General features: G+C 41.3%; 1 protein-coding gene across 1 annotated transcript in view; it reads left to right on the top strand.

Annotated features, from left to right (window-relative positions):
- Ptn (pleiotrophin) overlaps window positions 1–27,743 on the top strand; it is an 85,282-nt gene that overhangs the window by 20,862 nt on the left and 36,677 nt on the right. The gene's annotated exons all lie outside the window — the stretch shown is intronic.

Here is a 27,743-nt window from a genome sequence, read left to right as displayed (position 1 = left end):
TGCTGCTTTAGAAGTCATGTGGTAGTCCATTACACGAAGTCAGAAGAAAAAGAGCTCAGTTATGATTGGGGTGAACTGGTGAGTGAAAAACCAGTAGCCAGGGAGTGTAAGAGCAATTTTATAGGAATATTCAAAGGGGAGACCTCACACCTGCAGTTAAAATGCCAGGTGGCAAGCAGACAAGAAAACTTGGGTGCTCCCTGGGGACGGGTCAGTTCTCTTTGTTAGCATTTTGACCTGCTTTTATGATGATGGACTTCATCTTACTTGAAACATGATTGCTCTGTTTTATAAGGCATTCAAGGGTTTTGTTTTGTAAGTTAAACTCGTTTCTCAAAATCTTTAGTTAACTACTAACGAAGGCCAAAGTTGAATTCAAGTTGTCTGTCCCTAAAATTCATGGTACTAATAACTTCATGACGAGTGTCAGCACCCCTGGGAAGGTACTAGTTCCCACCACCCACAAAAGCCTATGGCCATTTGTCCAGTTGCTCGTTAACTCACTACACACGCACACACACGCACGCGCGCACACACACACACACACACACACACACACACACACACGGTCCATCTCTGAAAAGCCTAGGGATGTGAAGTTAAAAGGAGATGAAGAACTCACCATTTGTTGCCTTAAAATTAAAAAGAAAAGAAAAGAAAGAAGAAGAAAAAAGGATGAGCTTGAAGTATTTACAAATGTCCACATCTAGAGCCACAGAGATAAAATAGCACATGGGAGACTCTGGAGTGTTCTATCTGACGTTCCTATTTTTGGAAATGTCTTGAATTGCTGCCTTAGCATCAGGAGTAAAAGAAGAGTATGTTACTCAAACACTGTACTCCTTTCTCACTTCCTCCACCATGAGCCTTCAGCCACACCCACTGACTTCCTTAAGGAAGGGTCCATCTCATCAGGACTTTCTTTACACACTGCGTTCCCAGGGCACTGATTCATGCCCATCTCGTGCACATGTTCTGTGGTTACCAGGGCCTCACTTCATTCATTTTCTTTCGGCAAAGGTTGTAATTTATATGATACAAGGACTTTATTTCTTAAAAAAATACTTTAGAAACTTTACTTTAAAAACATTGCAAATCAAATAAACATCGCACACCAAAATTAACCAGATCCAAGTTGTATATACTTCTCCGTGGCCTTCGGTACTATTAGGCTAGCAATTCTGAAACTGGACTTTATCCTCTTAGGACTTTATTTCCTTTCCCCATTAGCACCCTTTACTACTGTCTGGTTGACATATTGAATGTCCTATGTGTGGTTGTCTATACCGTATTTAATTAAGATTTTCTTTCAAGAAGACTGTGAAATCCACAGACAAAGAGGAAACAAAATGAAGGCACTAGCTACCTGTTCGTGCCTGTATCGATGTGGTACTGCAATATTATGTGGTTTCTAAAATAAAGAGCAAGTGAGTAAAGTTTCTAAGTTTCTGGGATTTCTCCAATTGGAGCCCCTAGGTATGTGAGCAGATGGCCTGAGATATGGGGATTACGACCAGGGGGCCTCTGAGATTCCCATGCTACCCACATGCTCACACCGGCTGCCCAGCTAGGACAGTTTGAAAAAAGAAATTTGGATTTAGAAGTAGCCAGACATTTAAAAGATTCTTGTTCAGATTTAAATCACGAAGTCCATGAGGGAGAAACAAACAAACAAAATCATATTCTGATTCCTGCGTCGAGGAGACCAAGGGACAGAATAATGAACATCTGGAGGCTAGAAGAGGCAAAGGCAAGCCGGAGAATGCACACCTAGCTTCTGCGTTCTCTGCTTCTCCAGGTTGCTGCTCATCCTGCCTCTTAGCTCTCGAGGATTCACTGACGCCCTGAGAATAACTGTAGGGTATGAATGTGCTTCTGATTAAGATTGCCATGCATGTATAGAAATGAGGGTGGAGAGAGAGAGAAAGAGAGAGAGAGAGAGAGCGCGCATCAACCTGAGAGCAGTCCCACATCCAACAGAGAGGCTGGGCTTGGGGACAGACAAAGCAGCTAATTGTGAGCAGTTCCACTAAGGGGCCTGGGAAACTCAAGCACAGAGGGGTGGCTGTGACCCATTTGGCACGAGCGGGGCTGGCCCTGCATATTTCAGCACCCTAGATGGTCAAACACCTGGGGTTTCTCATGAGTGCAGCCCTGTTCTTGGAGATTTATGACATTTACCAGATTTGGCAGCCGGCTAATCTGCAGGAAAGGTAATTCTTTAAGTGGTCCAGTGTGCAAGGCAGGGCTCCCCAGGAGGGCTCCGGTCCCCCCCCCCTTAGTTCCATTCAAAGCTTGGACAGTTTGGCCACAATAAAAGTGCTGTCTGAGGCTGGGGAGTTGGCTCTGGGGGTTAAGTGCTTGCTGTGCAAGCATGAGGACCTGAGTCTGAAATACCAGCTTGTTAAGTATAAAAGGCACGGCTGTGATCCCAGTACCATGAAGTGGAGACAGGGGGATCCGTGGATCACGCTGGCCTGTCAGTCCAGCTGAAATGCCAAGTGCCAGATCTAATGAAAGACCCTGTCTCAACAAAGAATAAGGTAGAAGAAGAATCTGATGGCTACCTCTGGTCTCTACACATGTGTGGGCAAGTGCATCTACATGCACACAGATGCACACAGCACACAAGCATCACACACACACACACACACACACACACTTGTTTGAAAGACAGGTGACTGTTATTAATGAAAGGGGACCTTCATTTGTCTTAGTAAAATTCTCTTTAGTGATGTCATGTAACATATGTGATCATGAAAAATGCTTTGCTGAATTTCTTAGATATTATTATTTGTCCACTAATGGGTTTTCTTAGATTTATGTTCCCTTAATATTTAGAGTGGTCCCGTATTCCAAATCTCAGGGTAGAAAAGGAAGTGCATGTTCTGTCCTGACACAGCAGTAATGAGAGAGCCAGTGAAGCTGAGTCTGGACTCAGAGCTTCCAGAAAGTGCAGCTTTGGGGGATGGAAGCTTGAGGTGTGAAATGAGAATGTCAGAATTAACTACCTTTAAAACAGGAAAGATTGTAAGGGATCGGTTGGCCCAGAGACTCACTGTCTCCATTCTGTAGACTCCTCTGCTCTGAAGAGGTCTCTTGGGGGATACAGCAATGAGGGGGAGGTCCTTCACGTGTTTGTTTTCTTTGTCGCCTGACTGTAGTAGGCTGGAAGTAAAGGGAACCAAAAGGAATCTCAAAGGAGCTTAGAGATTTCACACTTCTGCCTTGGTCTGGATTCAGTTATCCTGGCCTTTCCATGCACCAAGATCTTCCATTTCATACAGATTCCTACTCTGCTCATGAGGATTTGTTGAAACTAAATTTACTGTCTATTGTTGCAATTCATCAACACGCACAGACACACACACACACACACACACACACACACACACACTCACTCACATTCACTCACTCCTTGATTTTCGGCATTTTTAACGTGAAGTTACAAGCGATGGAGAGCCTCTCTCTGGTGACTATCTTGGTTTTTTTCTGTGACTTGAGAGGTATTTATCTTGGCCTTGTCACTTTCTTCTGTTAGGGTTCCATCATTCTCCTACCCTTTATCCCCTTCCTAATGGCCAAGAACAACTGTCATCTGTTCTCCAAGCATGTGTTTCCTTAGGCCAGTCAGCTCAGCTACGCACAGGTATGCATCTGTCTCACAGCGATGCCGTTTCCTTGCACAGTTATCAGCATCCTCTCTTCTGCTGTCAAGTGGTTCTTCACTAGGTTTCCAAGTCAAAAGAACAGCAGACTGAGAGTCGGATTCCTGATCCATGCGATCAGCATTTCTATCAGCACCAGCCAAGAAATAAATCGTATCATTCTAACAGAGGATGAACATATATTATAGTTAGCAATGCGCCAAGTTTTCAGTTACACACAGGACAAACACTACCACCACCACTATTGAGGAATCACAAAATAGCATAGAGTAGGATGGGCTTGGACCTGACAGAGCTTGCTTTGACTTTTAAGCTTATTCAACATCCCAAGACAGAGGCCATTCTGACAGCTCTTTTTACTTCGCCACGTACGCCTTCAAATGCGCTACAGAAATTTTGTACATGTCTGGGTTCTGTGGAATGCAGACATGGCACTAGAGACTCTCATTTACCTCTGCCAGGTGCCCCGGGGCCTATGAAACGTACCACAATACACACGGAATGCAGTAACGAGCCGTGATATATTGCTGAATCTGCTTTAGTTAACAGAATGCTTATACACAGTCTGCTGCAGGAAAGCTGGTCCTGGGATTGTGTTATTTAGGGCATTATGTGGCCTCCTGAACATTTTGGTTGTGATTCACGACTTTAAGCTGAGCTTCCATAGATATGTTTTTTTTTTCTTTTCTAATGAGATTTCTTCATCCTGCTCAGACTGTGGAATAACACGACACCAGATAAAAATAAAGTAACAGCTAAAATAAGCGATCATTTCCCCCCTGCTTTCCAAATGTGTTTCCTTGGCTTGGGCTCCTAACTCAGCAGCCAACTGAAAGGGGCTGGGTACTAATAAGCAGCAGCTCAGGCTCAGCCTGGGGTGACTATACAGAGGGCGGATTCTATCCCAGGAGGGTGCAGGGTCTTCCTGGATTCCCAGAGGGCCAAACAAAGCTCTCACCACAGCAAACAGGCAATCTGTAGCACATCAGAGCTTATAACTGTGTTGGCCATGGAGAAAATCTTGTCACACTAATGATCAGAATTGTTAACGTAGATAGGAGCTGAAATTTATTTCACCCTTTGACAGTTATGAGAAATTTGGCTGAGAGAAAAATTTTATAAGGGAAAGAGTGAGTACAGACCGTCACCTTCTAAAAACTGCTTACAGAAATGTCCCCTGTGGATAGTCTCATCCTTGAGGATTTGAGTAGGAATGGAATTGTTTCTAGAATTACTGAAAATGTTAAAAAAAAAATGTATTCTAGACTCACTATCTAGGGCAGCTCCAAGGGAGTGTATTGACCAGCTGGGTCACACCGGAAGGACTGCATGTCCCATTGTCAAAAAGGCTCCCTTCAGGTGAGATGACACTTTGTCATGCACGGGAAGGGAGGCATCTCTGGGTGCACTACAAAGCTATGAACAGAAATGCTACCTACAGACCAGGTGGCCCCGACACAGCTCCCATCAACTGCCTTTGTCCCCTCAGCACTGGGTTCTCCAAGTCTTACATCTGACTGGGTACTGTCACCACAATCTCCTCCTAGATAGTTTGGGAAATATGGTCCTATGGTCTTTACATTTTTTTTTCTCCTGGCTGCACTATACTTTTCACGTGCTGCATGCTGGAAGAGAGCTGGGATGCCTGGGCAGCCTCTGCCAGGCATGAGCTCCCTACTGCTGGGGCACAATACCTTACAGAAACAACCTGAGAAACTGACTCACAGTTTAAGGTCCAGTTCACCATGATGGGGGAGTCGTGGCAGCAAGAGCTTGAGGGGACTGGTCACACTCCTTCAGCAGTGTTCAGGAAGCAGAGAGCAATGGATGCTATTGTTTAGCTCATGGTCTCTTTATGGGCATTTTCTACCCACATTTAATTTGGGTCTCTCAACCACAGTTAACTAGATAATTTATCATAGTTACATCGAGTGGCTTGATTCCTAGGTGATTTTAGATGCAGCCAAATTGGCAGACAGTATTAACCATCATACCTGGTTGCCTTGGGAGAGGCAGAAGTCTAAAGGTTATCAGAAAAAAAAGACATGTGGGGACTGTGGCCTGCCAAGATTGTTTGGTATCTGCAAGATGGGTAAGAAAATGGGAGCCAAATGAAATAAAAAAAAAGAAAGGTTTTCCAAAGTATAGTAGTGAAGTTCCTCAAAGCATTTTTACATATTAAATATCACTGTAAAATTGTTTTCCACAGCAACCCCGTGTAAGAAGTTAAAAAGGTCATTACTTTGCTTTAGTGGCAATGTCTACTAATTCTGTCTCTATCCATTTCATGTATTTTCTACATTTGGCTTTATATTAAGTTGTTTTAAACAAGAAAATAACTATTCCAAAGTCAAGATTGATTTTTATTCAATTAAATGGAAGTTTCTAGTTTTCTGCTTGAATTATTTGGTTTTCACTTAGACTGGATGTTAAAAATGTATCCAGTGATTTATACCTTCTATTTTTTTATTAAATATATAGGTGGGAGAAATGATAAATAAACAGCAACAAATTTCCCAAAGGTGGGTATTTAAAACAGATTTGAGACAAGGAAGCTTGGCTCAGCAGCTTAACCACCACTAAGCCTCAGGCCAAGGAGGCAGAGGGATGTGTGAGCCACCCAGGAAAACATCAGCAAACTCCTTTGTGCATCCCTCCGTTCTCGCGGTGGCAACCTTCCCAGTTGTTTATCCCTTTCTTTTAACCTTGCACTTTGTTCTAGATAGAAAAGCAGTGGGGAACGTCCAGACACAAAGCTCACTCCCTAATAGAGGGGAACAGGGTTATTTGGCTACACACCTTAATTTACAGGGATTTTCTTTGGAGAATGGTCCAACAGAGCTGGTGAGTGTTGACCACCAAAGAGACTACATCTTACTTTACGAAATGCAGTAAATGCTTCCCATGTTTGAAGTCTGGCAGGGTTTGCAGATCCCTTAGGCCTTCATCACTGTTACTTGTTGCTTCTTTTCCCCCCATTTGGGGGATGGCTACAAACTTACATGTTTAGAAATCATGTTGACAGTATGGTCATTTAGTAAACAGCAATAGTAGATTCCCCCATGGGGCCTACGATCTCTTTAATCACGGGCTTCTGACCAGTTTGCAGTACCAGGCAGGAGTCCCTTCTGTGGATTAGGCCTTCTTTCTAATCAGAAAACAGCTGGTCACCCGCACAACCATTTTGACACTATTCCACCAGTGGGCACATGGTACCTGACCAGGGCCATATTGCAGCATGCAGGACCTTACACTGGATAAGACCATTGATGCTTTCTGCCCTCAGCAACAGCACTATTTTAAAACAAGATCCCTTTCTCGTTGTGTGATAATGACATGAAACCTTCTCCCCAGGCATCCCAGGCCTCCAGGTTGCATGAAACTGTATAGTATCTCCATTTTGTTCTCTGTTCCTGGCTCCATTTCAGTGTCTATTTTTGACTCTATCCTTCTTTTCTCCCCCAGTTCTAACTTAATGTGGCTTTTTAAACGGACATGGTATGGAAACCTTTTGGCTCCAGCATCGACACGATCTTCTTTGAACCAGTCAGGTGTCAGAATACCGGTGTCAGGATGAGGCATTGTGTTTAGAACCCTTTAGTGGGGTACACCTTCTTAGGCTTTAAGTCCTTAGAACACTGTTTATGTTTCAGGACACTCACCGAGAGCCATTGTGTTGGAGAGAGATAAAGAGATGAACCTGAGTCATGATAAAACGATCCTATGTTTGATCATCATCTGCCTTCCACAGAAGAACTCACAGTCACCCCATCTTAGCATGGTAGATGCTAATTGTGACTAGACCAACCCAATGTGGTATATCTCATGCTCTGTTTATACATATATATATATATATATATATATATATATATATATATATATATATATATATATATATATATATCTTATTGATCTGCAAATCTCAGCCCCCTGGAAGCAGCCTTGTATAAGCTCCCATGGAAAAGGAATAAAACAGATGATCAGTTCTTTGAGAAGCTTTGGTGGGTCTAGGTCAGGTGATTTGAGAAAGTTCTCACTACTGGTGGGATATGGGTGCGGATGCGTGTGTGTTTTGGTTTATGTGTGCACGATTCTGTGACCCAGCTGTGTGAAACAGCAAGGTTGGTTCCATGCTGTCTTTTCTTTTTGCTCTTTGCCAATGGTTTCTTTTACTTTTCTTCTTTTGAGCGGCTAGGGGAAAAGATAATATAACCTTGGAAAGAAAGTGGTTTTGCCCAATGAGACTGAAATTCATGACTTTTAAATAGTAATAAATTTTGGAGCTTCCAGAGCTTTGAAGGACTCAGGGCATAAAATTCATGACAATAAACAACGAATTGGCTCCATAAGAGGTAGCTCTTTCCCCCGCTGGATGAGATAAAAATTTTTATAACAGTAGGAACAGCAGGTCAGAGGGAGAAAAATTACAAAGGCATCGCTGGGTCCCAGAGTAAGAGCTCTACAACACTCCTTGGGATAAAAGGGAACAGACTGTACAATACTAGGGGCTTTAGATTCAGTGGTTAGGTGAAGCTGTTTCCTACAGCCAAAGACACAGTAACAGCCTCCCACCACAACACACAGCCGTCCACATAGAGCAGCCAGAGTAGGGGTAGGAGAGGAGGAGAGACGTTCATGAGCACACTCTGTCCCTTACTCTGCTGTTCATCAGTGGCTTTAGGCTCTTTTTTGGGAATACCCATGCATACCTTGAGGACTAACTGCAGGGTAACAAGTCATGACCCACAGAAAGGACCAAGTGTATTTAGTCTGGGTTCTTAATCACGCAAGAAGAAATTTTAATATGTTGCTTCTAGTCAGAAATAAGAGGAAAAAGAAAAAAAAAACTTTTGAAAAAAAGCTATCAGTGTAATTAAGTAAGTTTTCCACCCAGGTGTTCTTGGAAAGGTCTTCCCTACGTTTGTTCAGTGATTTTTCTCAGACACAAAAGTACTCAATGTGCCAGGTACCTAGTTTGAGACTCTAAGGATGCATTTATTGTTACATTATGAATAAAGACCTTTCCTGGTCCCCGAGGAAAACTTATATCTGAGGAATTATGGGGCTCTTCGAAATTGCCCCCCAGAGGTTCAGTCTGAAACAAAGCCAACAAGGAGGGATAAGATCAGGAATGAACTCTCACGGGGCTGAGACTGTCCATACGGAAGGTATTTAAAAACGAAACAGCATCAAAGCTCAACGTTTAAGTTTGACATTCCAAATTGCTGGCTCAGGAGCCATTGATACTTCCACTGAATTTCTGGTTGTCATCTGAGGGCTGACTGCTTGTGACAAGCATGGAAAACTAGAATCAGTCATTGTGGGTTTTTATTACTAGTGTTTGTCACACCTGTGTTTTATTAGGAGTTGATGGCCCCAGAAAGCTAGTGCTAGTGACTGGCCAGGCAGAACTAATGGTGGACCTTCCCACTTCTTAGTTTTGAGACTTTTCCCTCATCACGTTCCTGGGACTGATAAGTCTACTTATCACTGGGACATTCTGTTCACAAATATGGTCATGTGAAACCGTAAGCCAGATTTCATTTCAAGGAGGTATTGAGATATCTGAACAGTCAGGGAGTTGTGGAGCCAAGAAAAGCGAAGTATCCACCAAGAATGGGTAAATAAATTGTGCATGCATTTCCAAATTTTCTGGAAGACAAAAAGTCAGCTACTTCTGTTATCCTTGGTCCAGATTTTCCTGCTTCTATTAAAATAAATAAATAAATAAATAAATAAAAAGCAAGCGAAGCTGTATTGGCTTTGGCATTGTTTTCAAAGGGCCTCTTTCATTTCCTAGAAGACCTCATTTATTCCTAGCTCTCCCTGCTCCCAGGGGATGGGAAACTCAGCCAGGGCATCTGATTTATGGAATTAGCCTTTCCTGAGTGCGGATGGCCTCTCACTCCCACATGAAGTGAGGTGAAGCTGAGGAAAAACACTCTTCCTTTATTTTGCATTATCCCCTCCCTGCGAACGCCAGCTCTTGTTCCGAAGCAGAATTGCCGTGGAAAGCAAGGATTCCGCCATCCCTGTCAGAGCTTTCAGTGAGGAAGACTTAGAACCCATCCATTTCATAAGAATGAACAATGACGGTGCCTTTGGTAGTGTTCTCACCCAAATCCCCATTTAAATACGGCAAGGGATGGACAAAGGCTAGTGTTTCAGGAAGGGCAGATTTAAGCTAGATCAGCTGTGGAAATCAGCACTGGCTCACACGTCCAGGACCTAATGAGAATCTGGCAGATGCCCAAGAGGAATTGAGTCTACTTGGCTGTGCATTTGAGCCCCCATTTTGGTGTCGTTCCTGGGAATCTCTAGAACAGAAGGAAGGAGCCGAGGAAGCAGTATAGGCGGGGGTAATCACACGTCTTGGCTATATGTTCATCTCAGGCTCCTTCTTAGGGTGGGACAATGGGCAGAGCCTCCGATGGCTTCTTCTGTGGTGCATTCTTCCACACACATGGCTCTGTCCCGTTTTGTAATGTTGGTAGTGTCCAGTTTCCCTGCCCCTGACCGAGATAAGTATATGTGTACCCAAGAATTCAGTGAGGTCTCTACTTGAGTTCAGCTTCTGTGAATTTCCGAAGTTGACTGTCAGCCTCTTTATCCCCACCCCCAATCAGAATCCATCATCTCCTTCATTTATATTCTTATGCTTGAAATCTGACAGTTCTAGAAAAATGCAGTCAGAGAAGTGTCAAGAGAGGTGAAGGGGAAGAAAGGGAATGTGCAAACAGACATTTAGGACCAGTGCCAAATTTCTTGCTAAATAATTTTAGAATTCTCTGTGAACGTGGCTGGAATATGTCAGCGAGGAAGCAGGAGGACATGTTTCCTGCGAGCATAATCCCTACCCGCCCACCATGATGTAACTGCTGTCTTTTTGGTGTGGGAGAATCGACTGAGAAGTGGTAAAAATAGCTTCTCGCTGTAACGCACTTTCTCTGGAGCCCGTGGCGACTGTGTTGACTTACGAAGAAGGAAAAGCTCTTTAGAGCGGTTAAGATTTTTGGAGGTAGCACTCATAGGATAAACAAATCAAATCAAATCAAATCAGGACAAAAACGGGCTTTTAGATGCATAATGAATGCATTAAGGGCTATCTATATCATGTGGAGGAAGAAGAGGAATCATAATCATACCTGGACAATTAATCATTGGATTCTCTCTAGGTTTGAGCGCCATCTGATTTAATGCTGGAGTCTTCACCCCAATTCCAGCACTCTTTAACCAAAATGAAATACTTTGTCATCTTGTTGGGCCCTGTGCTCTCAGCAATCTGGACAGCCAGATCTGGGTGACTTTCTCCTGTTATCTTTGGATTCAAGGCATACTGAAAGGTCCAGCCATGCCGGGTGCCAGTCAGATTGCTCTAGCTACTGTAACTGACTTTCCGATGTGTAGAAATGTTTCTTTGTAGCAATTTCTGACTTTCTCCGCTTCCGGCCCTGATTCTCTCAGCAGGTACCTCTGTCCAGGGTCTGCCAGCTCATACCAGATTTCCTGAATTTTCCTTCGATGTCTCCTTTAAATGTGTTGCCTTTTTATTTTGTTTTGTTTTCTTAATAAAAGGGGGTGGGAGGTGCACCGAATCCCAAACTTTCACGTCTGAAACTGCTATCTCTTTATAGATACTTCTCCTGGGGAAATCTGTGATACAGCTTTTTATCTTGAATTTTGGCTTTTGAGAATTTGCAGCTTGCACTCCCCGCTAATCTCCTTACTCCCCTGCCTCTCTTTCCCTGACATTCCTCCTTTTTTTGCCATCCTTTAGCTTGCCTTTCAGCCAAGAGTCCATTCTTCTGCATCTCCTGCTTATTGATGAATGAGATTCATTCATCTTTCTCTCTCTCTTTGGGGGGTGGGGTGAGGTGGTCTGTGAATAGCTATAGACTCTGCCTGCTCCCATTTTTCCACTTCGCTATTCACTTCCATGGAGACAGAACTGCAGGGTGGGAGGCACCGGGGTCAAAGGTCAAGAGTGATCACCTTTTGAATTCAAGCCTCTGATTTCCACTAGGGATAACATATTGTAACCCAAAGAAACAGGGCAAATACTTGTCCCTCCAAAGGCAAACTACAAAGGGAGGGAGGGGGAAAAGGAGGAAAAGATCAGAGAAAAGGGGAGGACTCTAAAGCCAGGGTCAGGTCCTATTCTCTGCTGTGGTTTCAAATGGTCCCTGAAGACTTTATATGGGGGCATTGTGCTTGAAAGCACTCTGTATCTTCTCAGAGGCTGGATTTGGCGAATATTGTGCAGTCCATGAGCACAAGTAAAGCCTCCCCTCTAGAGACAACTTTATTTAAAGCGATGTATGTGGTAAACTGTTGTTCGATGTTAGAGCCATCTTGTGAGACAGGCTTATGCTGTGTGAGATTCTTCATCACTTCCTAGTGAGTTTATAAGACTCAGTGGGATGCAGCCCCTGGGTATATTTGCATTTAAGCTTGCTGGTTTTGTGTCTCCTGGTTAAAATGCAAGAAATTCTATCAAAATAATCAGAGAATGGAATGTACTTGCTTTTGACTTGTATTGCTATTTTGATATCATTTTGGCAAGGAATGAATTAATATCAAGATCAAATATAGCTTTTTTCTAAAGAATTTCGAAGCACTGGGTCTCCATTTTGTTTTTCTTTCTATCCATAGCACAATGGCCTACCGTGTCTCACAAGTGCATGTAGAAAGAATGAATGATGAATAAGGTATATTTAAAACTTTCTTAAAGGCATCTTAAGTGCTCTTTCTATTTGGGGGAGTTATTTGAAATAATCCCACTTTGTAAAGATAACCTAAGTAACTTTTGTACACCCCAGAATCTACTGCAACATTTTCGTGGGAATTCTTATTTTATTTGGGGAAAGATGTTAATTCTAACAATAAAATAACAATCTGATTTCTTCCTTGAAATGCAAGGTCCAGCCTGGGTCTGTAATGAAATAGAAGGATGGTACCCAAGCAGCTGTTTTAAAGTCAAGTAGCTCATTAGAATTGTCCTGGAAACAGAATTTTGCCTTCATGGACTCTGCAATAGGGAACCTCAGTATGAGTGATTTAAGAAACTGCAGCCGCAGGAAAGGCAAAGTAAAGAGGGAATAAATCGTGTAAATAAACTCTTCAAGTCAAAAGCGTTTAGTAGAACCAGAGCCACGTCCAACAAAATACCACCATAGCAAAAACAACAACATACAGTGTGGGTGTTATGAAACAAAGTCATTTCCATGCCCCCTGCAGCTGGCCCATAGAAACACTGCCTTATTGACATTATTACAATAAACACAATGCAATGAATAGGCACAGACATCAAGTGCTTTTTCACTGATGCCATACAAGCCGTGGTTATTGTTTCAGGAAGGATCTAAACTGCATCGTTTATTTAAAGAGTTGGAAAAGCAGAGCAGAGTGGATACAAATTGAGCTATTCTGAGCCATTTCTGCAAAGTGTAGGCCACCATTAAATACCAACTTCTCTATCCTAAGTCTCTCCAAACATCACAATGAGATCATTATAACAGGAGGCCCTTAGAATTATAGAGGCACCAACCAGGTTAAGTACGAATTGGGGACCGACATTATATTCTGCTTTCTCAGAGTCTTGATAATGACAGCAACCACATTGTTGGACACATCTTTAAGAAATGTTAACCTAGGCTGGACAGGAGGGGGCTGATGGTTCAGGCAGGTGTCAGCAGGTGCTCCGTGTAAGTTAGTGTCAAGTTCAATTCCTTCGCTTCTGCTTCAGATTGCCTTGTTTCCCTTCATCACTTCTAACTTTCTGTGTTTTTCTCCCATTTAATTGCACCTGATTGTTAAACCTCTTCATTTTGACTTGAAAAGCAACAGATGTTTTTCTCTTTTTCGCGTTAAGCACCACGTTTTTTCAAAGACACATCCCAGCAGTCTGGCAACTAAGAATCAGAGGGCGTCGTTTGTTGCCCTTGCATGGTTTCTCATTATCCGTGTCAACGTCACTATGGCATTCAGCTTCTTTGAGGATGAGGTTTTGCCGCTAGAAAACGGGAATAATAGCAATCAGCTTGCTTGTGTCGTAGAACGCTTGGGGTCAAATACGAAAATGTGCATACTCTCTGGTTGCTTATGTAAACTACCAAGTATAATTTCTTATACTGAGTTCTTATGTCTCCTTGACATTTATATTTTCCAAACAACGTGATACCTGTTTTTAATCCAGGTGTAGTGATGCATGCCTGAAGCATGAAAGGATCAGCAGTTGATGGCCAGACTCAGCTGTGTAGTGGATGCAAGGCCAGCGTGGCTTGTATGAGAACTTGTCTCAAAACCCAGCACAGAAAAATAGAACAGCAAAAACAATATAATTCCTTTTTTTAAAAGAATGTTTTAAAGTTTAATTTAAAATGTAACTATAACACAGCCAGCAAACTACAACACACACACACACACACATACACACACACACACACACACTTTATAATTATTTCCCTGAATTACTTCCAACTTATACATATAGGCATAAAGAGGTTTGTTGCTATCTCTGCCTTGTTAGATCTCAGTTCTCAACTCTCAGCATATGTTTGTTCATTATGACATGAAGTTTAAAAGAAAGCTGAGCAAAGCATACTTCTGTTGACTTTGAAGGACAGGAAATTCTGAGTTTTGGTGTAACTATCTGTCTCTACAGCTATGTGTTTAGCTAGCTTCGTTCTTCTGAGAAAAGAGAGTCACATTGCTTACATGGAGCTAGCAGTTACCTCATCTCTAACTTTTGCTTTGGGGCACATTATTTAGAAGTCTTGCTACAAAAAGCCACAGGTACTCCATGATGGGATCTTAAAGCTTAGATTCACTGGAGAGGGTTTTGAAATTGTGTTTATGGGGCACTAATTTGGGGCTTTCATGGTCTATTCAATAAGCAGGACTCTTTACTCAGGGGCCACTGTGGTTCTCCAGCCTTTTCATCGTCTCTAGGAAATGTCAGCTGACCGTTTTTGAGGGCTGATTCTCAGGCGGGGAGAGGATCACAGAAGTGTGCTCCTGTGATGCCCCTTCCCTCCTGTGGAGTAACCATGGAAACCAGGAGTCAGAGCAGATTCTCCACTGAAGATAAAGGTTGCAGATGTGATGGGGTTATGTCTACACACCAGGGCATAGCTGTGGTCATACTGACAAATTTCTCTTTCCACTTTGGAGATAATTGTTTACCATGTTTGGTGATCTCTTGAGAGATGTGTGTGTGTGTGTGTGTGTGTGTGTGTGTGTGTGTGTATTATTCTAGTAGTTTGCTAGATGTGCTATGCTTTTATGGTTTACATTTTAAATTAATCTTTAAACCGTTCTTCGCATGCATATTGAGAGCACAGGTTGACTGACTGACTTCCTTTGCTGAGATCACTAGCCTTTCTAGCCAGGAAGCTCTGGGGACCAGTTTGCATCTGCCCACTCCTAACCCTGTTACAGAGTTTAGATGTGAAACTGCACCAGCCTTTATGTGAGTGCTGGAGATTTGAACTCAGGTCGTTAGGCTTGCCCAGCAAGCACTGTGCTGTCTGGGTATCTCCCCTTCATCCAGCACAATGCCCTTCTGTGTCCTTTGTGTGATGGACCACGGTGTAACTGTGTACAATTTTGATACTATTCCTTATAACCCTTCTATAATAAGATGATCTCTTAAAAACTCGGCTCTTCTGTTTGTGATTGAGCTTTGACATTTACCTCCTATAGGGCTTTTGATAAAGATTAGATGAAGTAGAGGCATACAAACAAAACATTGAGTATTATGACAGTGGCCAAGAGAAAGAGAAAACCAAAAATAACAACCAAAATTCAGCGAATGGCAGCTCATATTAAGAATGTAGTTGAAGGTTTTCTTACAGTTTAAAAGCAGGTAGAGTTAGTACTGAACGCCTACACAGAATAATGTTGGGGCTACTAAAGAATGGAGAGAGCTGAATCTACAGTTGATGAACAGTGTTCTGGCTGGGAGCCCTTACACAAAGGCGGCACAGCCCCACTGAAGAAGCATGCAGGAAAGTTCCAAAGAACTTTTCATTAACCCCAGGGTCAGGGAGCTCCTGTCTACACTCAGAGTTTAATAAGACCCTTTTTAGAAGTCCCTAATTTCTTCTTAGCAGTCTGAAGCTCAAGCCTTCCCTCGGATTTGAACCTAGGAGGTAGCATGCGGGAGAGACAGGCCAGTCTGGTGCTCCTAACTACATTTCCAGCCTTGTCATTTCCTTGATTCCCAGGAAACTACTGATCCAGCCTCCTGTCTTTGCTCACTGGCTAAGTTCTAGATAAGGAACATTAACAAGTCTTGTTTTGTTCTGTCCTTTCTCAAATTCTTTCCAGAGAACTCAAGCCCTGCAGGGAGGTGAAGGAGTTGGAAAGGAACTGGTGGTGTTGGTTGCTTCCTGCTAGGCTAGGCAGGAAAGCCAGAAATAATCTTCCTTCACAGTTGAAGGCCACCGGGCTAAAAAGGAGACAGGGTGACCCTGGCAACAATCTGTGCTTGATACAGTGTACTGAGCAGGGTTGTGGGGTGGGGCTCAGTGTGTCTCCCAGCACTAGCCATAGATTTTGAAACTTTAGTTATAGTAAAAAAATGTATTAATCCTTAATTACCAACATTTTCATATCAAAACCTCTATGAGATTCAGAAAATTTTGGGGAAGAATTCTCACATTTAAGAACTTATAGTAAATGGCTGGGACATATTCTTCTGGTTACAGGCTAATCAGAGACTCAGTAAACTTTTGAATAGCTCAAGTTAATATATGGCTAAGTTAGAAAAAGAAAATCTGAAGCCCCCTTTTCTCATCTATTAAATATACAGTTGAGGATTAGTTCAATCAAAATTTAATCAAAAATTGGATTAGGCCAAATTGCAGGATTTTGGAAAGTCATGGTTACAAACAACGTTTTGCTGAGGATGGATTCTTAGGTTCTCTTAAAGCTGCCTGTACTGTGTCTTCCTTATCTTTGCTGCTAGTCCTCGCTTTAGGCATTTCCTGCTGCGATTCTCTATAGTGGATGCTTGAGATGGTTCTCTGTTCTCTACTGCATGAGCTTTTCATATGGAGGCAATGGGAGACTGAGTCTCAGAGCAAACTGGTGAGGGCACAGATGGTATTTACCCTACCCTGGCCCTTCTAGTTCAAAGGTTGCCTTTCGGTAGGGCTTAGCTCCATTCGGTATATTCTGATGCATCCCAAACTCTAGTTGTTCCCCTTCTCTGTGCTGCTCTGAGTATCAGGAGGCTGAAAACATGAGCAGCTTCCTTTGCCATCTGGCTTCTGTTTGGCCTTGGCCAGTGAGGGGAATAACAGAAGTTGGAAATAGGTAACTCTGAGCTATTGTTTAGCGGTCAGCGTTTCTAAGCGCCAACGTTGTGCTACAGGCTGCTCTCTCCTCATGCGGCCTCTGTCTAGCTGCTCTCAATGCCTTGCTTCCACCTTACATCAGACCTTTCGCTGTTGCTCTGCTCGGTCCACTCACGTATCTCTTTCCAGTGGCACTTCTTCCTTTACACATGGTTTTGAGAGATATGTCAACCAAAAGCTCATCAATGACTCCACTGGAACCCACCACCTGCTCTCCGTCTAGACCCTTCTCCGTAAGCTACTATTATCCAGGAAACTTTCAGTCGATTCAAACATCCAGACCAGTGTTCATTCACTTCTCTTAAAAATCTCTTGAGCTTTGATCACCTCCTCCTGTGCAACACTCATGACGCTGCATCCCACAAAGCCATTGGAAAGCTAAGCCGAAATATGCTCACCGAGGGAGGTGATGGTGGATTCTTGGGGTGTGGGCACTGAACTTCACCGTTTTGTGATGAACTCATTTCAACAAATGACTTTACTCTTTATCATTTTTTTTAATATAACTGTATCTCATGGAAGCTTCCTGAAGTCAAGGAACTTCTTTACATTCTGTGTCCTTTCCTGAGGTATGTACTTCTTTTCACATTGGAAAATCTCTGTGCTGGTAGAAATGAGTGCTGCTTTGGGACACTTTGGGGATTCTTTGTACATTTTAGACGGCAGAGGAACTGCTCAACTTCCCATAGCAACCTTTCTGTAGGACGACACGCAGAACAAAAGTAGGCTGTGCCAGAGCCTCTGGTCCGCATTGGTTTTCAGTGTCTGATGGAGGCCAACAATGTCGGGATCCTCAGATAGTCAGGAGAAGAATCACGTCTCTGTGCTTCCATGGTATGTCATTGTGCGCTACACGGTGTGGTGCCTGGTATTGCTCAGCCAGAGGCTACACAGAGTCTCTCTGTTCAGCATCCTCAAGGTCCCTCCCCCTCACTGTCACCAGAGAAGCACTGGATCAGCCAGCTGCAGCGCAGGCAAGGTGAGGTCTCTGCTTTCCATCACTGGTGTCTTAATGACTCTTATAACGGACTGTTCATTGGAAAAGCAGTCGATATCAAGATAATCCTTCGGTGTCAGACAACTGAGAGAGATGTGAAGGGATAAGCCAAAGTGTCCCCACACTTTCATATATGTCTCCTACGTATGAACATATCTAGAAATTCTTTTGTTGACTTCTCCTTCTTTGTCAGCCTTATGATGGTTTTTCACTACTATTAAATTTCTCTCTGAGCTGTTGTTAGCGTGGGAATTTCCCCAGAATTATGGAATTTTGATAATTTTCTCCATTTTTGGTGACTTATGGGAGTAGTTATCATAGTGATTACTATAAATGATAATGGCATCAAGGGTGACGGCAGGTTGTGGTTGCACATGTTGACCTCAACAACACAGTATTATTTGAAGCACATCAGTTTTGTATTTCTGTCTAAGGAGATAGTAATTCTGCAGGATTTTTTCCTCTTTTTTTTTTCCTCGTCATGTTTCAGTAAGTGAGGACTCTGTGGCCAGAGGGATCTGTCTTTCTGCTTGACCTCTGCCATCTCTCCATAGTATCACGGTACCTATGCTTGTAGCTCAATAGACAAGTGACTCCTCTAGAACAGAAAAGAAGGGATAGGAGAGGAGCTGAGGTAGCTTAAACTCCCCAAATCCCTTCATCCATTTGTGCCACAGTGTTTTGTTTTGTGTTGTTTTGTTTTTGTTTTGTTTTGAGCAGGCAAAGCCCCCTTCCCTGTGGTTAAACACCAGCTGAATGGAAAAAGATTACACATACAACCTAATTCCCACGTGTGACTTGTGATCTTGTTTTTTCCTTGTAATCATACCCAAAAAGAACAGGCGAAGTTAATTTTAATAATGTGTTATAATGATGTATTTCACCATGAATTCAATATATAAAATAATGTACTTAATATACTACTTTAAAGTTACAATAATAACTGCAGGCAACACTCATAATCCAGTGATAGCCTATAACTATTTCATATTTGATTCTAGTTCAGGCAGTCAGAAGAGTACTGATTGGCTCATTTCACGATCCCTTTCAAGTTTAAATTTCTTAAAACATAAAGAAATACAATCTTTGGAAGTTGGGTTGATTACCTCATGTCTCGGTTCAGACTTGGTTTATTTTAATTGTTGACAGTCACATAGGTCTAGTCGTTATTTTATTACACAGCAAGTGTTAAGCAATGAGCCAGGCTACTTTGAGGAATATATATATATATATATATTTATATATATATATATTCCTCAAATATATATGATAGATTTATATATGTATATATAAATCCCTCAAATCTATCTATCTATCTATCTATCTATCTATCTATCTATCTATCTATCTATCTATCTATCTATCTTCATCATAGTACTTGTGTAGAAGGCCAAGTTTCATAGAGGAATGAAAATTTGAATTTTATCTATTTGTATTTAAGCTCCATTGAAGTATAACCTAAATGTACTCAAGTCTTCACTATAGCTGATCCTTGAATAAATGAGTCCATTATTGATTGAATAAGTAACTGGATTGGGGTATTTTCTGCATTCTCTTTTGTGCTCACTAAATCCACATCTGATATGTATTTCACTCCAGTTTTCACTAATCACTTTTGTGGACTTACTAGCTACCAGTGGCCAGTGACTACCTTGTGAGACAAGAATTATCTAGATTGTTAGGTTGCAAAGCTAACATAAACATCAACATAAATCACCAGCTTGATATCGCACGGAAATTTCTTTCTTTTTTTTTTTAAATCTTTTTTTTTTATTGAGAAAATGAGAAAAAAAAACAAGTTTCCACCTCCTCCCAGCCTCCCATTTCCCTCCCCCTCCTCCCACCCTTCTCCCCCTCCTCCCACCCTTCTCCCCCTCCCCCCAGTCCTTTCCCCCTCCCTCTCCAGTCCAAAGAGCAGTCAGGGTTCCCTGCCCTGTGGTAAGTCCTAGGTCCTCCCCCCTCCGTCCATATCTAGGAAGGTGAACATCCAAACTGGGTAGGCTCCCACAAAGCCAGCACATTACGTAGGATCAAAACCCCGTGCCATTGTCCTTGGCGTCTCATCAGCTCTCATTGTTCGCCATGTTCAGAGAGTCCAGTTTTATCCCATGCTTTTTCAGTCACAGTCCAGCTGGCCTTGGTGAGCTCCCAATAGATCAGCTCCACTGCCTCAGTGGGTGGGTGCACCCCTCGTGGTCCCGACTTCTTTGCTCTTGTTCTCCCTCCTTCTGCTCCTCATTGGGACCTTTTTATTGCTTGCCTAATCCTCTAGAAGATGTTACAAATGTGTTTTTTTCTTTGCCACTATTCCTATACCTAGAAGCACTAAGAAGGGAAAGCCAAGCACAATCAATAATGGACTTTTAGTAATTACAACTCAGCCAGCTTTCTGATGGCTGGGGTAGGTGACAGGGAAACGCACAAATAGGCCAAATGCTCTTGGTGGGGCATGAGATGTCCCAGTGGGAAACAAGTGATCCTGAGTTGGCATTTGGTGAAATACTTGACTGCCAAGTGAAGTAGCCAGCTATTAACTTTACAAAGGAAAGTCATACTCAGGAACAGGCCTGGCAGACACTGTGATTCCAAAGGAACCATACCCAACCCAAAGGGAGAGGGCAAAGAACGGCACAGCCAGTGGACCCGAGAGTAGGCTTGGGGTCACTTGGAGCAATGGCTCTCAATCCTCCTAATGTGATCACTTAATTCAGCTTCCTTAATACAGTTCCTCAGGTTCTGGTGACCCCCAACCAAAATGTTATTTTCGTTGCTGCTTCACAACTGTGATTTTTCTACTGTTATGAATCATAATGTAAATATCTGTGCTTTCTGATGGTTTTAGGTGACCCCTGTGAAAGGGTCGGTTGACCCCAAAAGGGGTTGCAATACATAGGTTGATAAATGCTGGGTTGGAGGAAGAGCTACCACCTTAAATTTTGTACAGGGCATCTCCATGGACTCAACAGTTCTCTCTAGAACCTAAGTTGATTGGGCTCAATATCTCAGCTAAAGTGAACAGAAACTCCCTTCCTTGTGCTATGTAAACAAACACAACAACAATGAAGAGATAGATGTAGCACTAATCCAAGAAGCCTTTTTATGCCTCTTTTAATGTCTGCCTACATTTGGCTTCTTCAGAGGGAAGTTAAAGAAAGCAAAAACAAAAAGCAACCAACCAAACAAAAATAGAAGTCAGCATCACCTGTAAGTGTGCAAGTCTATCTTCAGGAACAGGATCGTGGTGTTCGTGGAATTTGATCGATATACCTTACATGGTACGCCAAAATTTCTCCTTTATTATTTTAGAGCAAATTGTAGGCATTTTGTTATTTTTCTTGGCAATGCTGAAAGCTTTTGAACAATATAGTTGTAAGTAACATTATTAGAATTAATTCAATAAGATTCAGTGTTTTGCCCTTTTTCACCATTGTCTCATATCTGTAATAAACTGGTCCACTAAAAAGTCAGATGAGACAGAGCACAAAAGATCTTTAAGGTAGTAAAACCATGCCATGTGATAATAGAATGGAGGATACATATCACCATGAATTTGTCCATATCTTTCTACAAAACGACAACAAGAATGAATCTCACTCTAAAGTGTGGACGATAGGTGACAATGAACCTTTGTAGTGAGGGATGTGGATAACGGAGGAGGCTATGTATGAGGAGTTGGAGGGGACGTATGTGGTATTTCTGTGTTTTCTTCTCAGTTTTGCTGTGAACCTGAACTGGTCCTAAGGAAATTGTGTAAAAGAATAAGCGAGGACAGACAATCAATCACTCCACCATATGCCTGATCCTGCGTTTGGGAGAATCATCCAAACCTTTACCTCCTGAGATAACACATTTCTTTCTCGCATTCCTCCACAACTCTATTTCCCGCAAATAGACTAGCATCTTAAATATGTCCGTTGGAAACTTTACTAGTTGTATGATGTCGTCTTATAAATGTACTTAGGGATGATTACCCTCCGATTCCTCTTCAGTTGTTACACTGGTTATGCAGGAAAGATGCTCACACCAGCACAAACACACACAAGTTCCCTCTTTCCACTCCATCTATTCATGGGTGCTTTCCCTCTCGCTTGTCCCTCAACTCATCTGCTGGGCCCATCACAGCACCTGTATGGTTTGAACTATTTGCAAGACCAGATAGAACTCTCAGACAGGAAAGCAGCCTTACAGGAGGTGGAAACAGCCTTGGAGATATTGGTAGAACCAGCAAGGCTGCTGGTATGAAGTTACCACTGACAGGCTTGACCTAATTATGAGGCTAAAACATTCTTACTTAGGAGTTGGTGCAGTGGGGAAGACATAACTGACCTACGGATATGGGATGTATCTACTAGGTAGGAACGTTCTAGACTGTCAGCCTGACAATTCAGCCCAGGCAGTCCCGCAATTCAAAACGTCCTCATCATTTACTGTTTGCTAGTCCACCTAATTGTAGATATCTATGCTGATGTGATTTATGTGAATTTCTTCCTTGTGCCTCATTTTTGTTTCTCAAGGGCTTTACATATGCATTTTTGCTTATTATTTTGTATCAAGGATATTTACATGTGTACTTTTTGTTGAATGCTATTATAATTTTGATTCAATTACTGACACTTGACCTTCTTAGTTTTCTTTGGCTTTTTGAAATTACATGTACATGTTAGAATCACCTTATCATATTCCAAAAAAAATTGAGAATGGCATACAATTACTAAGTAGTTTTAAGAGTCATTCATGGTATTGAGCGTGTTGACCTACGCATATGAGTAGGGGTAGAGATAACATTTGCATTTACCTTGTTTTTTCCAATAATATTTCATTTATTTCTTTATAGAATGTTGGAATAATGTTCATTAATTTTATGCCAATATATTGAATTTTGTGATAAATGGTTTCAGGGATTAATTTCATTTTATTTGATAATGGATTATTAAGCTACTTTATATGTTGATAAATTGTTCAGTACACCTCAGATGCTGTTACTGGTTCTGACAGGACTTTGGCAAGATTTTTATTCAGAATATCTTAAGTCTTCAGAAAATAACTGCTGCTTTATTTCTTCTTTTATTCTTGTCATTTTTAATGTTATTGAATTCCATGTAAATTAGTGTTTCGAATTAAATCTATGGACCTGAACATTAATTTTTCCTTCCAAGTAGTTGGAAAAGGGCTATTTTATTTTATAGAAACCTTGGGTAAGTAAAACTCCCAAATACCCCAGTATTTCCTACCCCATCTACACATAGACCTTCTCCCATTTTTTTTTTATCAGACACTAATCCTGCTTAAAGCTTAGCATAGCAATAGGTACTTGCCATTAAGGGTTATTAAATTTTTCACATGATTTTTATTTTTTTCATTTTTCCATCAGTGCAGTAAAAGAAATGTTTTTAAGCTTTGCATTATTAAAAAACACTCACTTGGTTATTAAAAAAAGCATAAATCAAGACACTAAACGGAAGTGTGGGAAGAGATTTCATGGTTTGTTACATTTTCACAAGAGGAATGCAAGATGGAATTGCAAGTGACATCTCTGTCAAAATGAGTAAGTGTGCATGTACGTTCAGGACCGAAATAATTGAATTATTTTGACAGGATTAGACCAAAGGACTCCTTCCTTTCTTTTCCTGACTTTAACTGGATCTTGTTATTTCACATTTTGATGAATAGTTTTTGTTGTTTTGAACGATGATTACACTGTATCAGAATCACCACCCACAGGCTCTAAAACTAACAGTTTCCTAAATAGAACAGTCCCCGCCCATGACAGCAGGCAGAAGTAAGAACGTTCATATTTACTGAACTGTTCAAGGCAGATGGAGGTTTCTCTGGCTTGTTGGGAATCCAACCTTTGGTCTCTAGACCTGAAGGATGGAAGAGAGTGAATGACATAGGGGTGGTGCTTCAGCACATGACCCGAGTAAAAAGGCTAGATTTTTAAGTATGTCAAAGGAATCCCAACGGTTTTTATCTCACTACCTTTGGCTAGAAATTTAAAGGTGGCAATGGCTGGAGAGACTAGCATTTTCACACTCCTACAGAGAAAACGAAGAAGGACAATCTACCTCAGCTTTCTTCAGGCAGAGTTTTGGAAAAATGGCATCTATACTTATCATAGAGAAGACAAGGGTTTCCCGGGTCTTTCTTCAGGTCAAACAATACCTGATTAAGTCTGGGGTGCTGTTAGGGACATTAGTTAGCACTTGCTACTGACATCCAATAGGTGGTCAGGAATATCAAGAGAGCTGTGGCTTTGGCTGATGAACTGAAGATGCAGGATGCAGAGATCCCAGCTGTGTTACTGAAGGCAAAGAGTGATTTGTTATGAGACCTTTACGGAGTAGGGGTATTTAACCTTCAACCTTCACAAAGAGTCTTAGACATTTAATAGTAGCCCTGTTTCCTTGCTATAGGACCTAAGGATAGTTTCAGCCAGGCTACTGTACAAAATAAAATCAAATTCAGTGTTATTTTCTTGATAATAAATGTTTTATGTTAGAGACTAAAATTAGTGTTAGAGAGAGGAATTAGTGATTAAAAGAACTTGCTGCTCTTCCAGAGGACCAGGGTTCGATTCCCAGCACCAACTCAACTATTCGTAACTCAATTTCCAGGAGATCCTACAACTTTTTCTGGTCTCTGTGGGCACCGTAAGGTACACAGACAAAAATCACCAGTAATATGCATAAAGTTAAAAAAATAAGATATTTTAAAAGTATTCTTTAAAATGCAGAAAATTTATAAAAGTCCTCAGAAGAAAACAAAATGCTCCACATTTCAAGGATAACGCCAAGCAAAAAATAAATATTATACATGTGCATAAATGTGTGTGCAAGTGTAGACCTTTCTAACAAATGTGTTGTATTGCACTCATGGAATTCATAATTCTCATTTTGATAAACATGAACTATAGTGTGATGTGAATAACTACAGATTGCATTTTAGTAGCTACATGGAATTTCATCTTACAAATGTTTTAATTAATTCCTTATTGGCAGTAGGAAATTTTTCATGCTATTCCTTCAATCATTCTTGAGCTTGTTTCAAACTTTTACAACAGCAGTTTAAATTTTTAAGGGAATCTTTAAAGTCTTCTATATTTTGTAAGTGGTATTAATGTTTGACATGGGGATGAAATAATTATTCCAATTATTTCAATTATATTTTCTATTATAGTGTATATATTATTTTCTAATAGTTATTTTTGTATTGAAATAGGCAGAGAGAAAGAAAGAGGAACATAATTCCATGTATTGTCAAAGCATTGTCAGCTTTGAAAGTAAAATGTGATTTTTAAGAGAAATTAAAAGCTCTTAATTGTCATCTCCAGCTCACCCCATCTCACTGCATATCCCTGAGGCTGTTCTTAGCCAGTCATGTACTCAGGGCTTATACAAGCAGTTCTCAACCTGTGGGTTGCCATCTTGTTAGGGGTCTCACATCAGATATCCTGCATGTCAGATGCTTACATTACAATTCATAACCCTAGCAAAATTACAGTTTTGAAATAGCAATGAAATAATTTTATGGTCGGGGGTCACCACAACACGAGGAACAGTATTAAAGGGTTGCAGCAACAGGAAGATTGAGAACCACTGTCTTACACTGTCAGGAGAGATGATAATATTTGGTTTTCTACTGCATTGTGTTATAACAAGGCTCAAGTGGTGAACACATGTAGAAGCACATTGAACACAATGAAGAAGTATATCCCTATTAACCAGATTACCATTGTTTTCCTTGAGGGTCACATGATCTGATGGCCAGAGCAATTTAATGGAGCTGCCATTGATTTCTACCTCATTAGTATCACCTAGCAATCTGCTTGCAGAAACTTCATTAAACCCTAATCTTGGCTTAATACTGTTGTTATATGAAGATATTTTGAAACCCTCCCTTTCTGCTATTATTGCGTAATCAATTACTACAAAAGTTGGTTGCTTAAGGCAAATGGCCCTTTATTAGCTTACATTTCTGTATATTAGACGTTTGGTCAAGAGTTGGTTGGGTTCTTGGCTTGGGTTTTGGTTGTTGTGGTTTCTGGAGATTATAGAGAATAATCTTTTCCTAGATCAATCAGTTCTTGTCAGCAAAGCAAAACACCAGAGAAAAACAGTTTAAGGGGAAAATGGTTGATTTTGATGCAGCCTTTCAGAGTTTTTAGTCCATAGTGAGCTAGGTCTTAGCTGTGGTTCTGTGATGGGGTTGAATATCATGGCAGTAGGAACACGTGACAGAGGAGGCTGCCCACCTCAGGGATAAAGGAAAAGTAAAGGTAGAGATGAAGAAAACAGGGCAAGATGCACCTTTCAAAGGTTGACCTCATGGCTTACTTCCTTAAAGTAGGGCTCACCTCTCAATATTCTGTTACGAATGAAATGGGCTAGTCTTTTCATAAAGTTAACACCATCAGCCCCCAGTCACTGGTCTCTATTGCCAGTTGCTGGTCCCCAGGCATGAAGCATAAGCCTATGGAGATTTGTCACATTCAAACAATAACACTAATACCTCAGATTGGCTGGTATTGAGTTTCTTGAAGACGTTGATTGAGGACCTTTTTTTCCCACTGACTCTCACCTGGAGGACATCAATAGAAATAGATAGGTAGGTAAGTAGGTAGGTAGGTAGGTAGATAGATAGATAGATAGATAGATAGATAGATAGATAGATAGATGACAGATAGATAGAGCACATTTCTTAACACCCCTTTTACAACACAGCCTATTGCCAAATGTCTCTCACGTTTTGAATTTTGAGTTACCCTGTTGTTGGTCACAAGATTCAGATGGAACAACTTCTTGAGTTTGAGTCAGATCCACTCAGATCTTCTTACCTCGTTTAAAACTGAAAGATTTGGGCCCCTGGCTCTGACTGTGAATAACCTACAGCAACTCTTATGTTAGTGGTTTACTAAACGATGGGGGAAGATTGAGTGTTTGGAGAGACAGAATTCTATGTACTACCTACCTGGAAGTCAGGGTGCCTCACTTCCCGTGACTCAAAGCCCTGCTTGTTCCCTCTGAAGAAAAGAGATCATCTTGTATAAAAGTCACCCTGATGCTCAAGCTCCAGATTTTAATTCTATTATAATCACTCTCTCCCCTCCCTTATTAGTCTTTGGAGTACAGGCTTAAGAAACAGCTAAGCCAGCTTCAGAACTTGATTTTACCACTCCCTGTGTGTATGAGCTGAGCAATGAGTGTAACTGGTTGACTCTTTTCTTTCTATAAAAAGGTGATATATTACCTGTCTTGCAAGCTTTTCGTAGTTGTTAAAAAAACATTATATATTCAGTCCTAGAGCAACACCTGCCTATATGCAAAAGCACATAGTAATGTTTGTGTTGTTGTCTTGGGGAGGCTCATGTTATCAGATTTACCTTAGTTTCTGCTGTTGGGCCTTTTAAATAACTCACAGCCAGGTGACAAGCTAACTTTTCTGTTAGTACTTCACTGAAAATTACATTAAAAATATATTACATATTGTTTTAGTTTTCTTGGGCACTGAGAGGTCTAAAGTTTCCAAATTCTACAGAAAGGCGTTGCTTCCTCCAAATAAGCAGCACCTTCCATATTAGTGCAGAGACGTATTTTTGGTTACTATGTTTCAGCACTAAATTTTGAACAACTTCTTGCTTCAGATAAAATTAAAAGAGTATATTTGACAAGAAAGGTGTATGCTTTTTAAATGGCATGTTTCTAGAACATGGTCAGATGT

This window comes from Microtus pennsylvanicus, chromosome 19 (genome assembly GCF_037038515.1).
Source record: "Microtus pennsylvanicus isolate mMicPen1 chromosome 19, mMicPen1.hap1, whole genome shotgun sequence".
Lineage (NCBI taxonomy): Eukaryota > Metazoa > Chordata > Mammalia > Rodentia > Cricetidae > Microtus > Microtus pennsylvanicus.
This window is presented reverse-complemented; position numbering and strand designations above follow the sequence as displayed.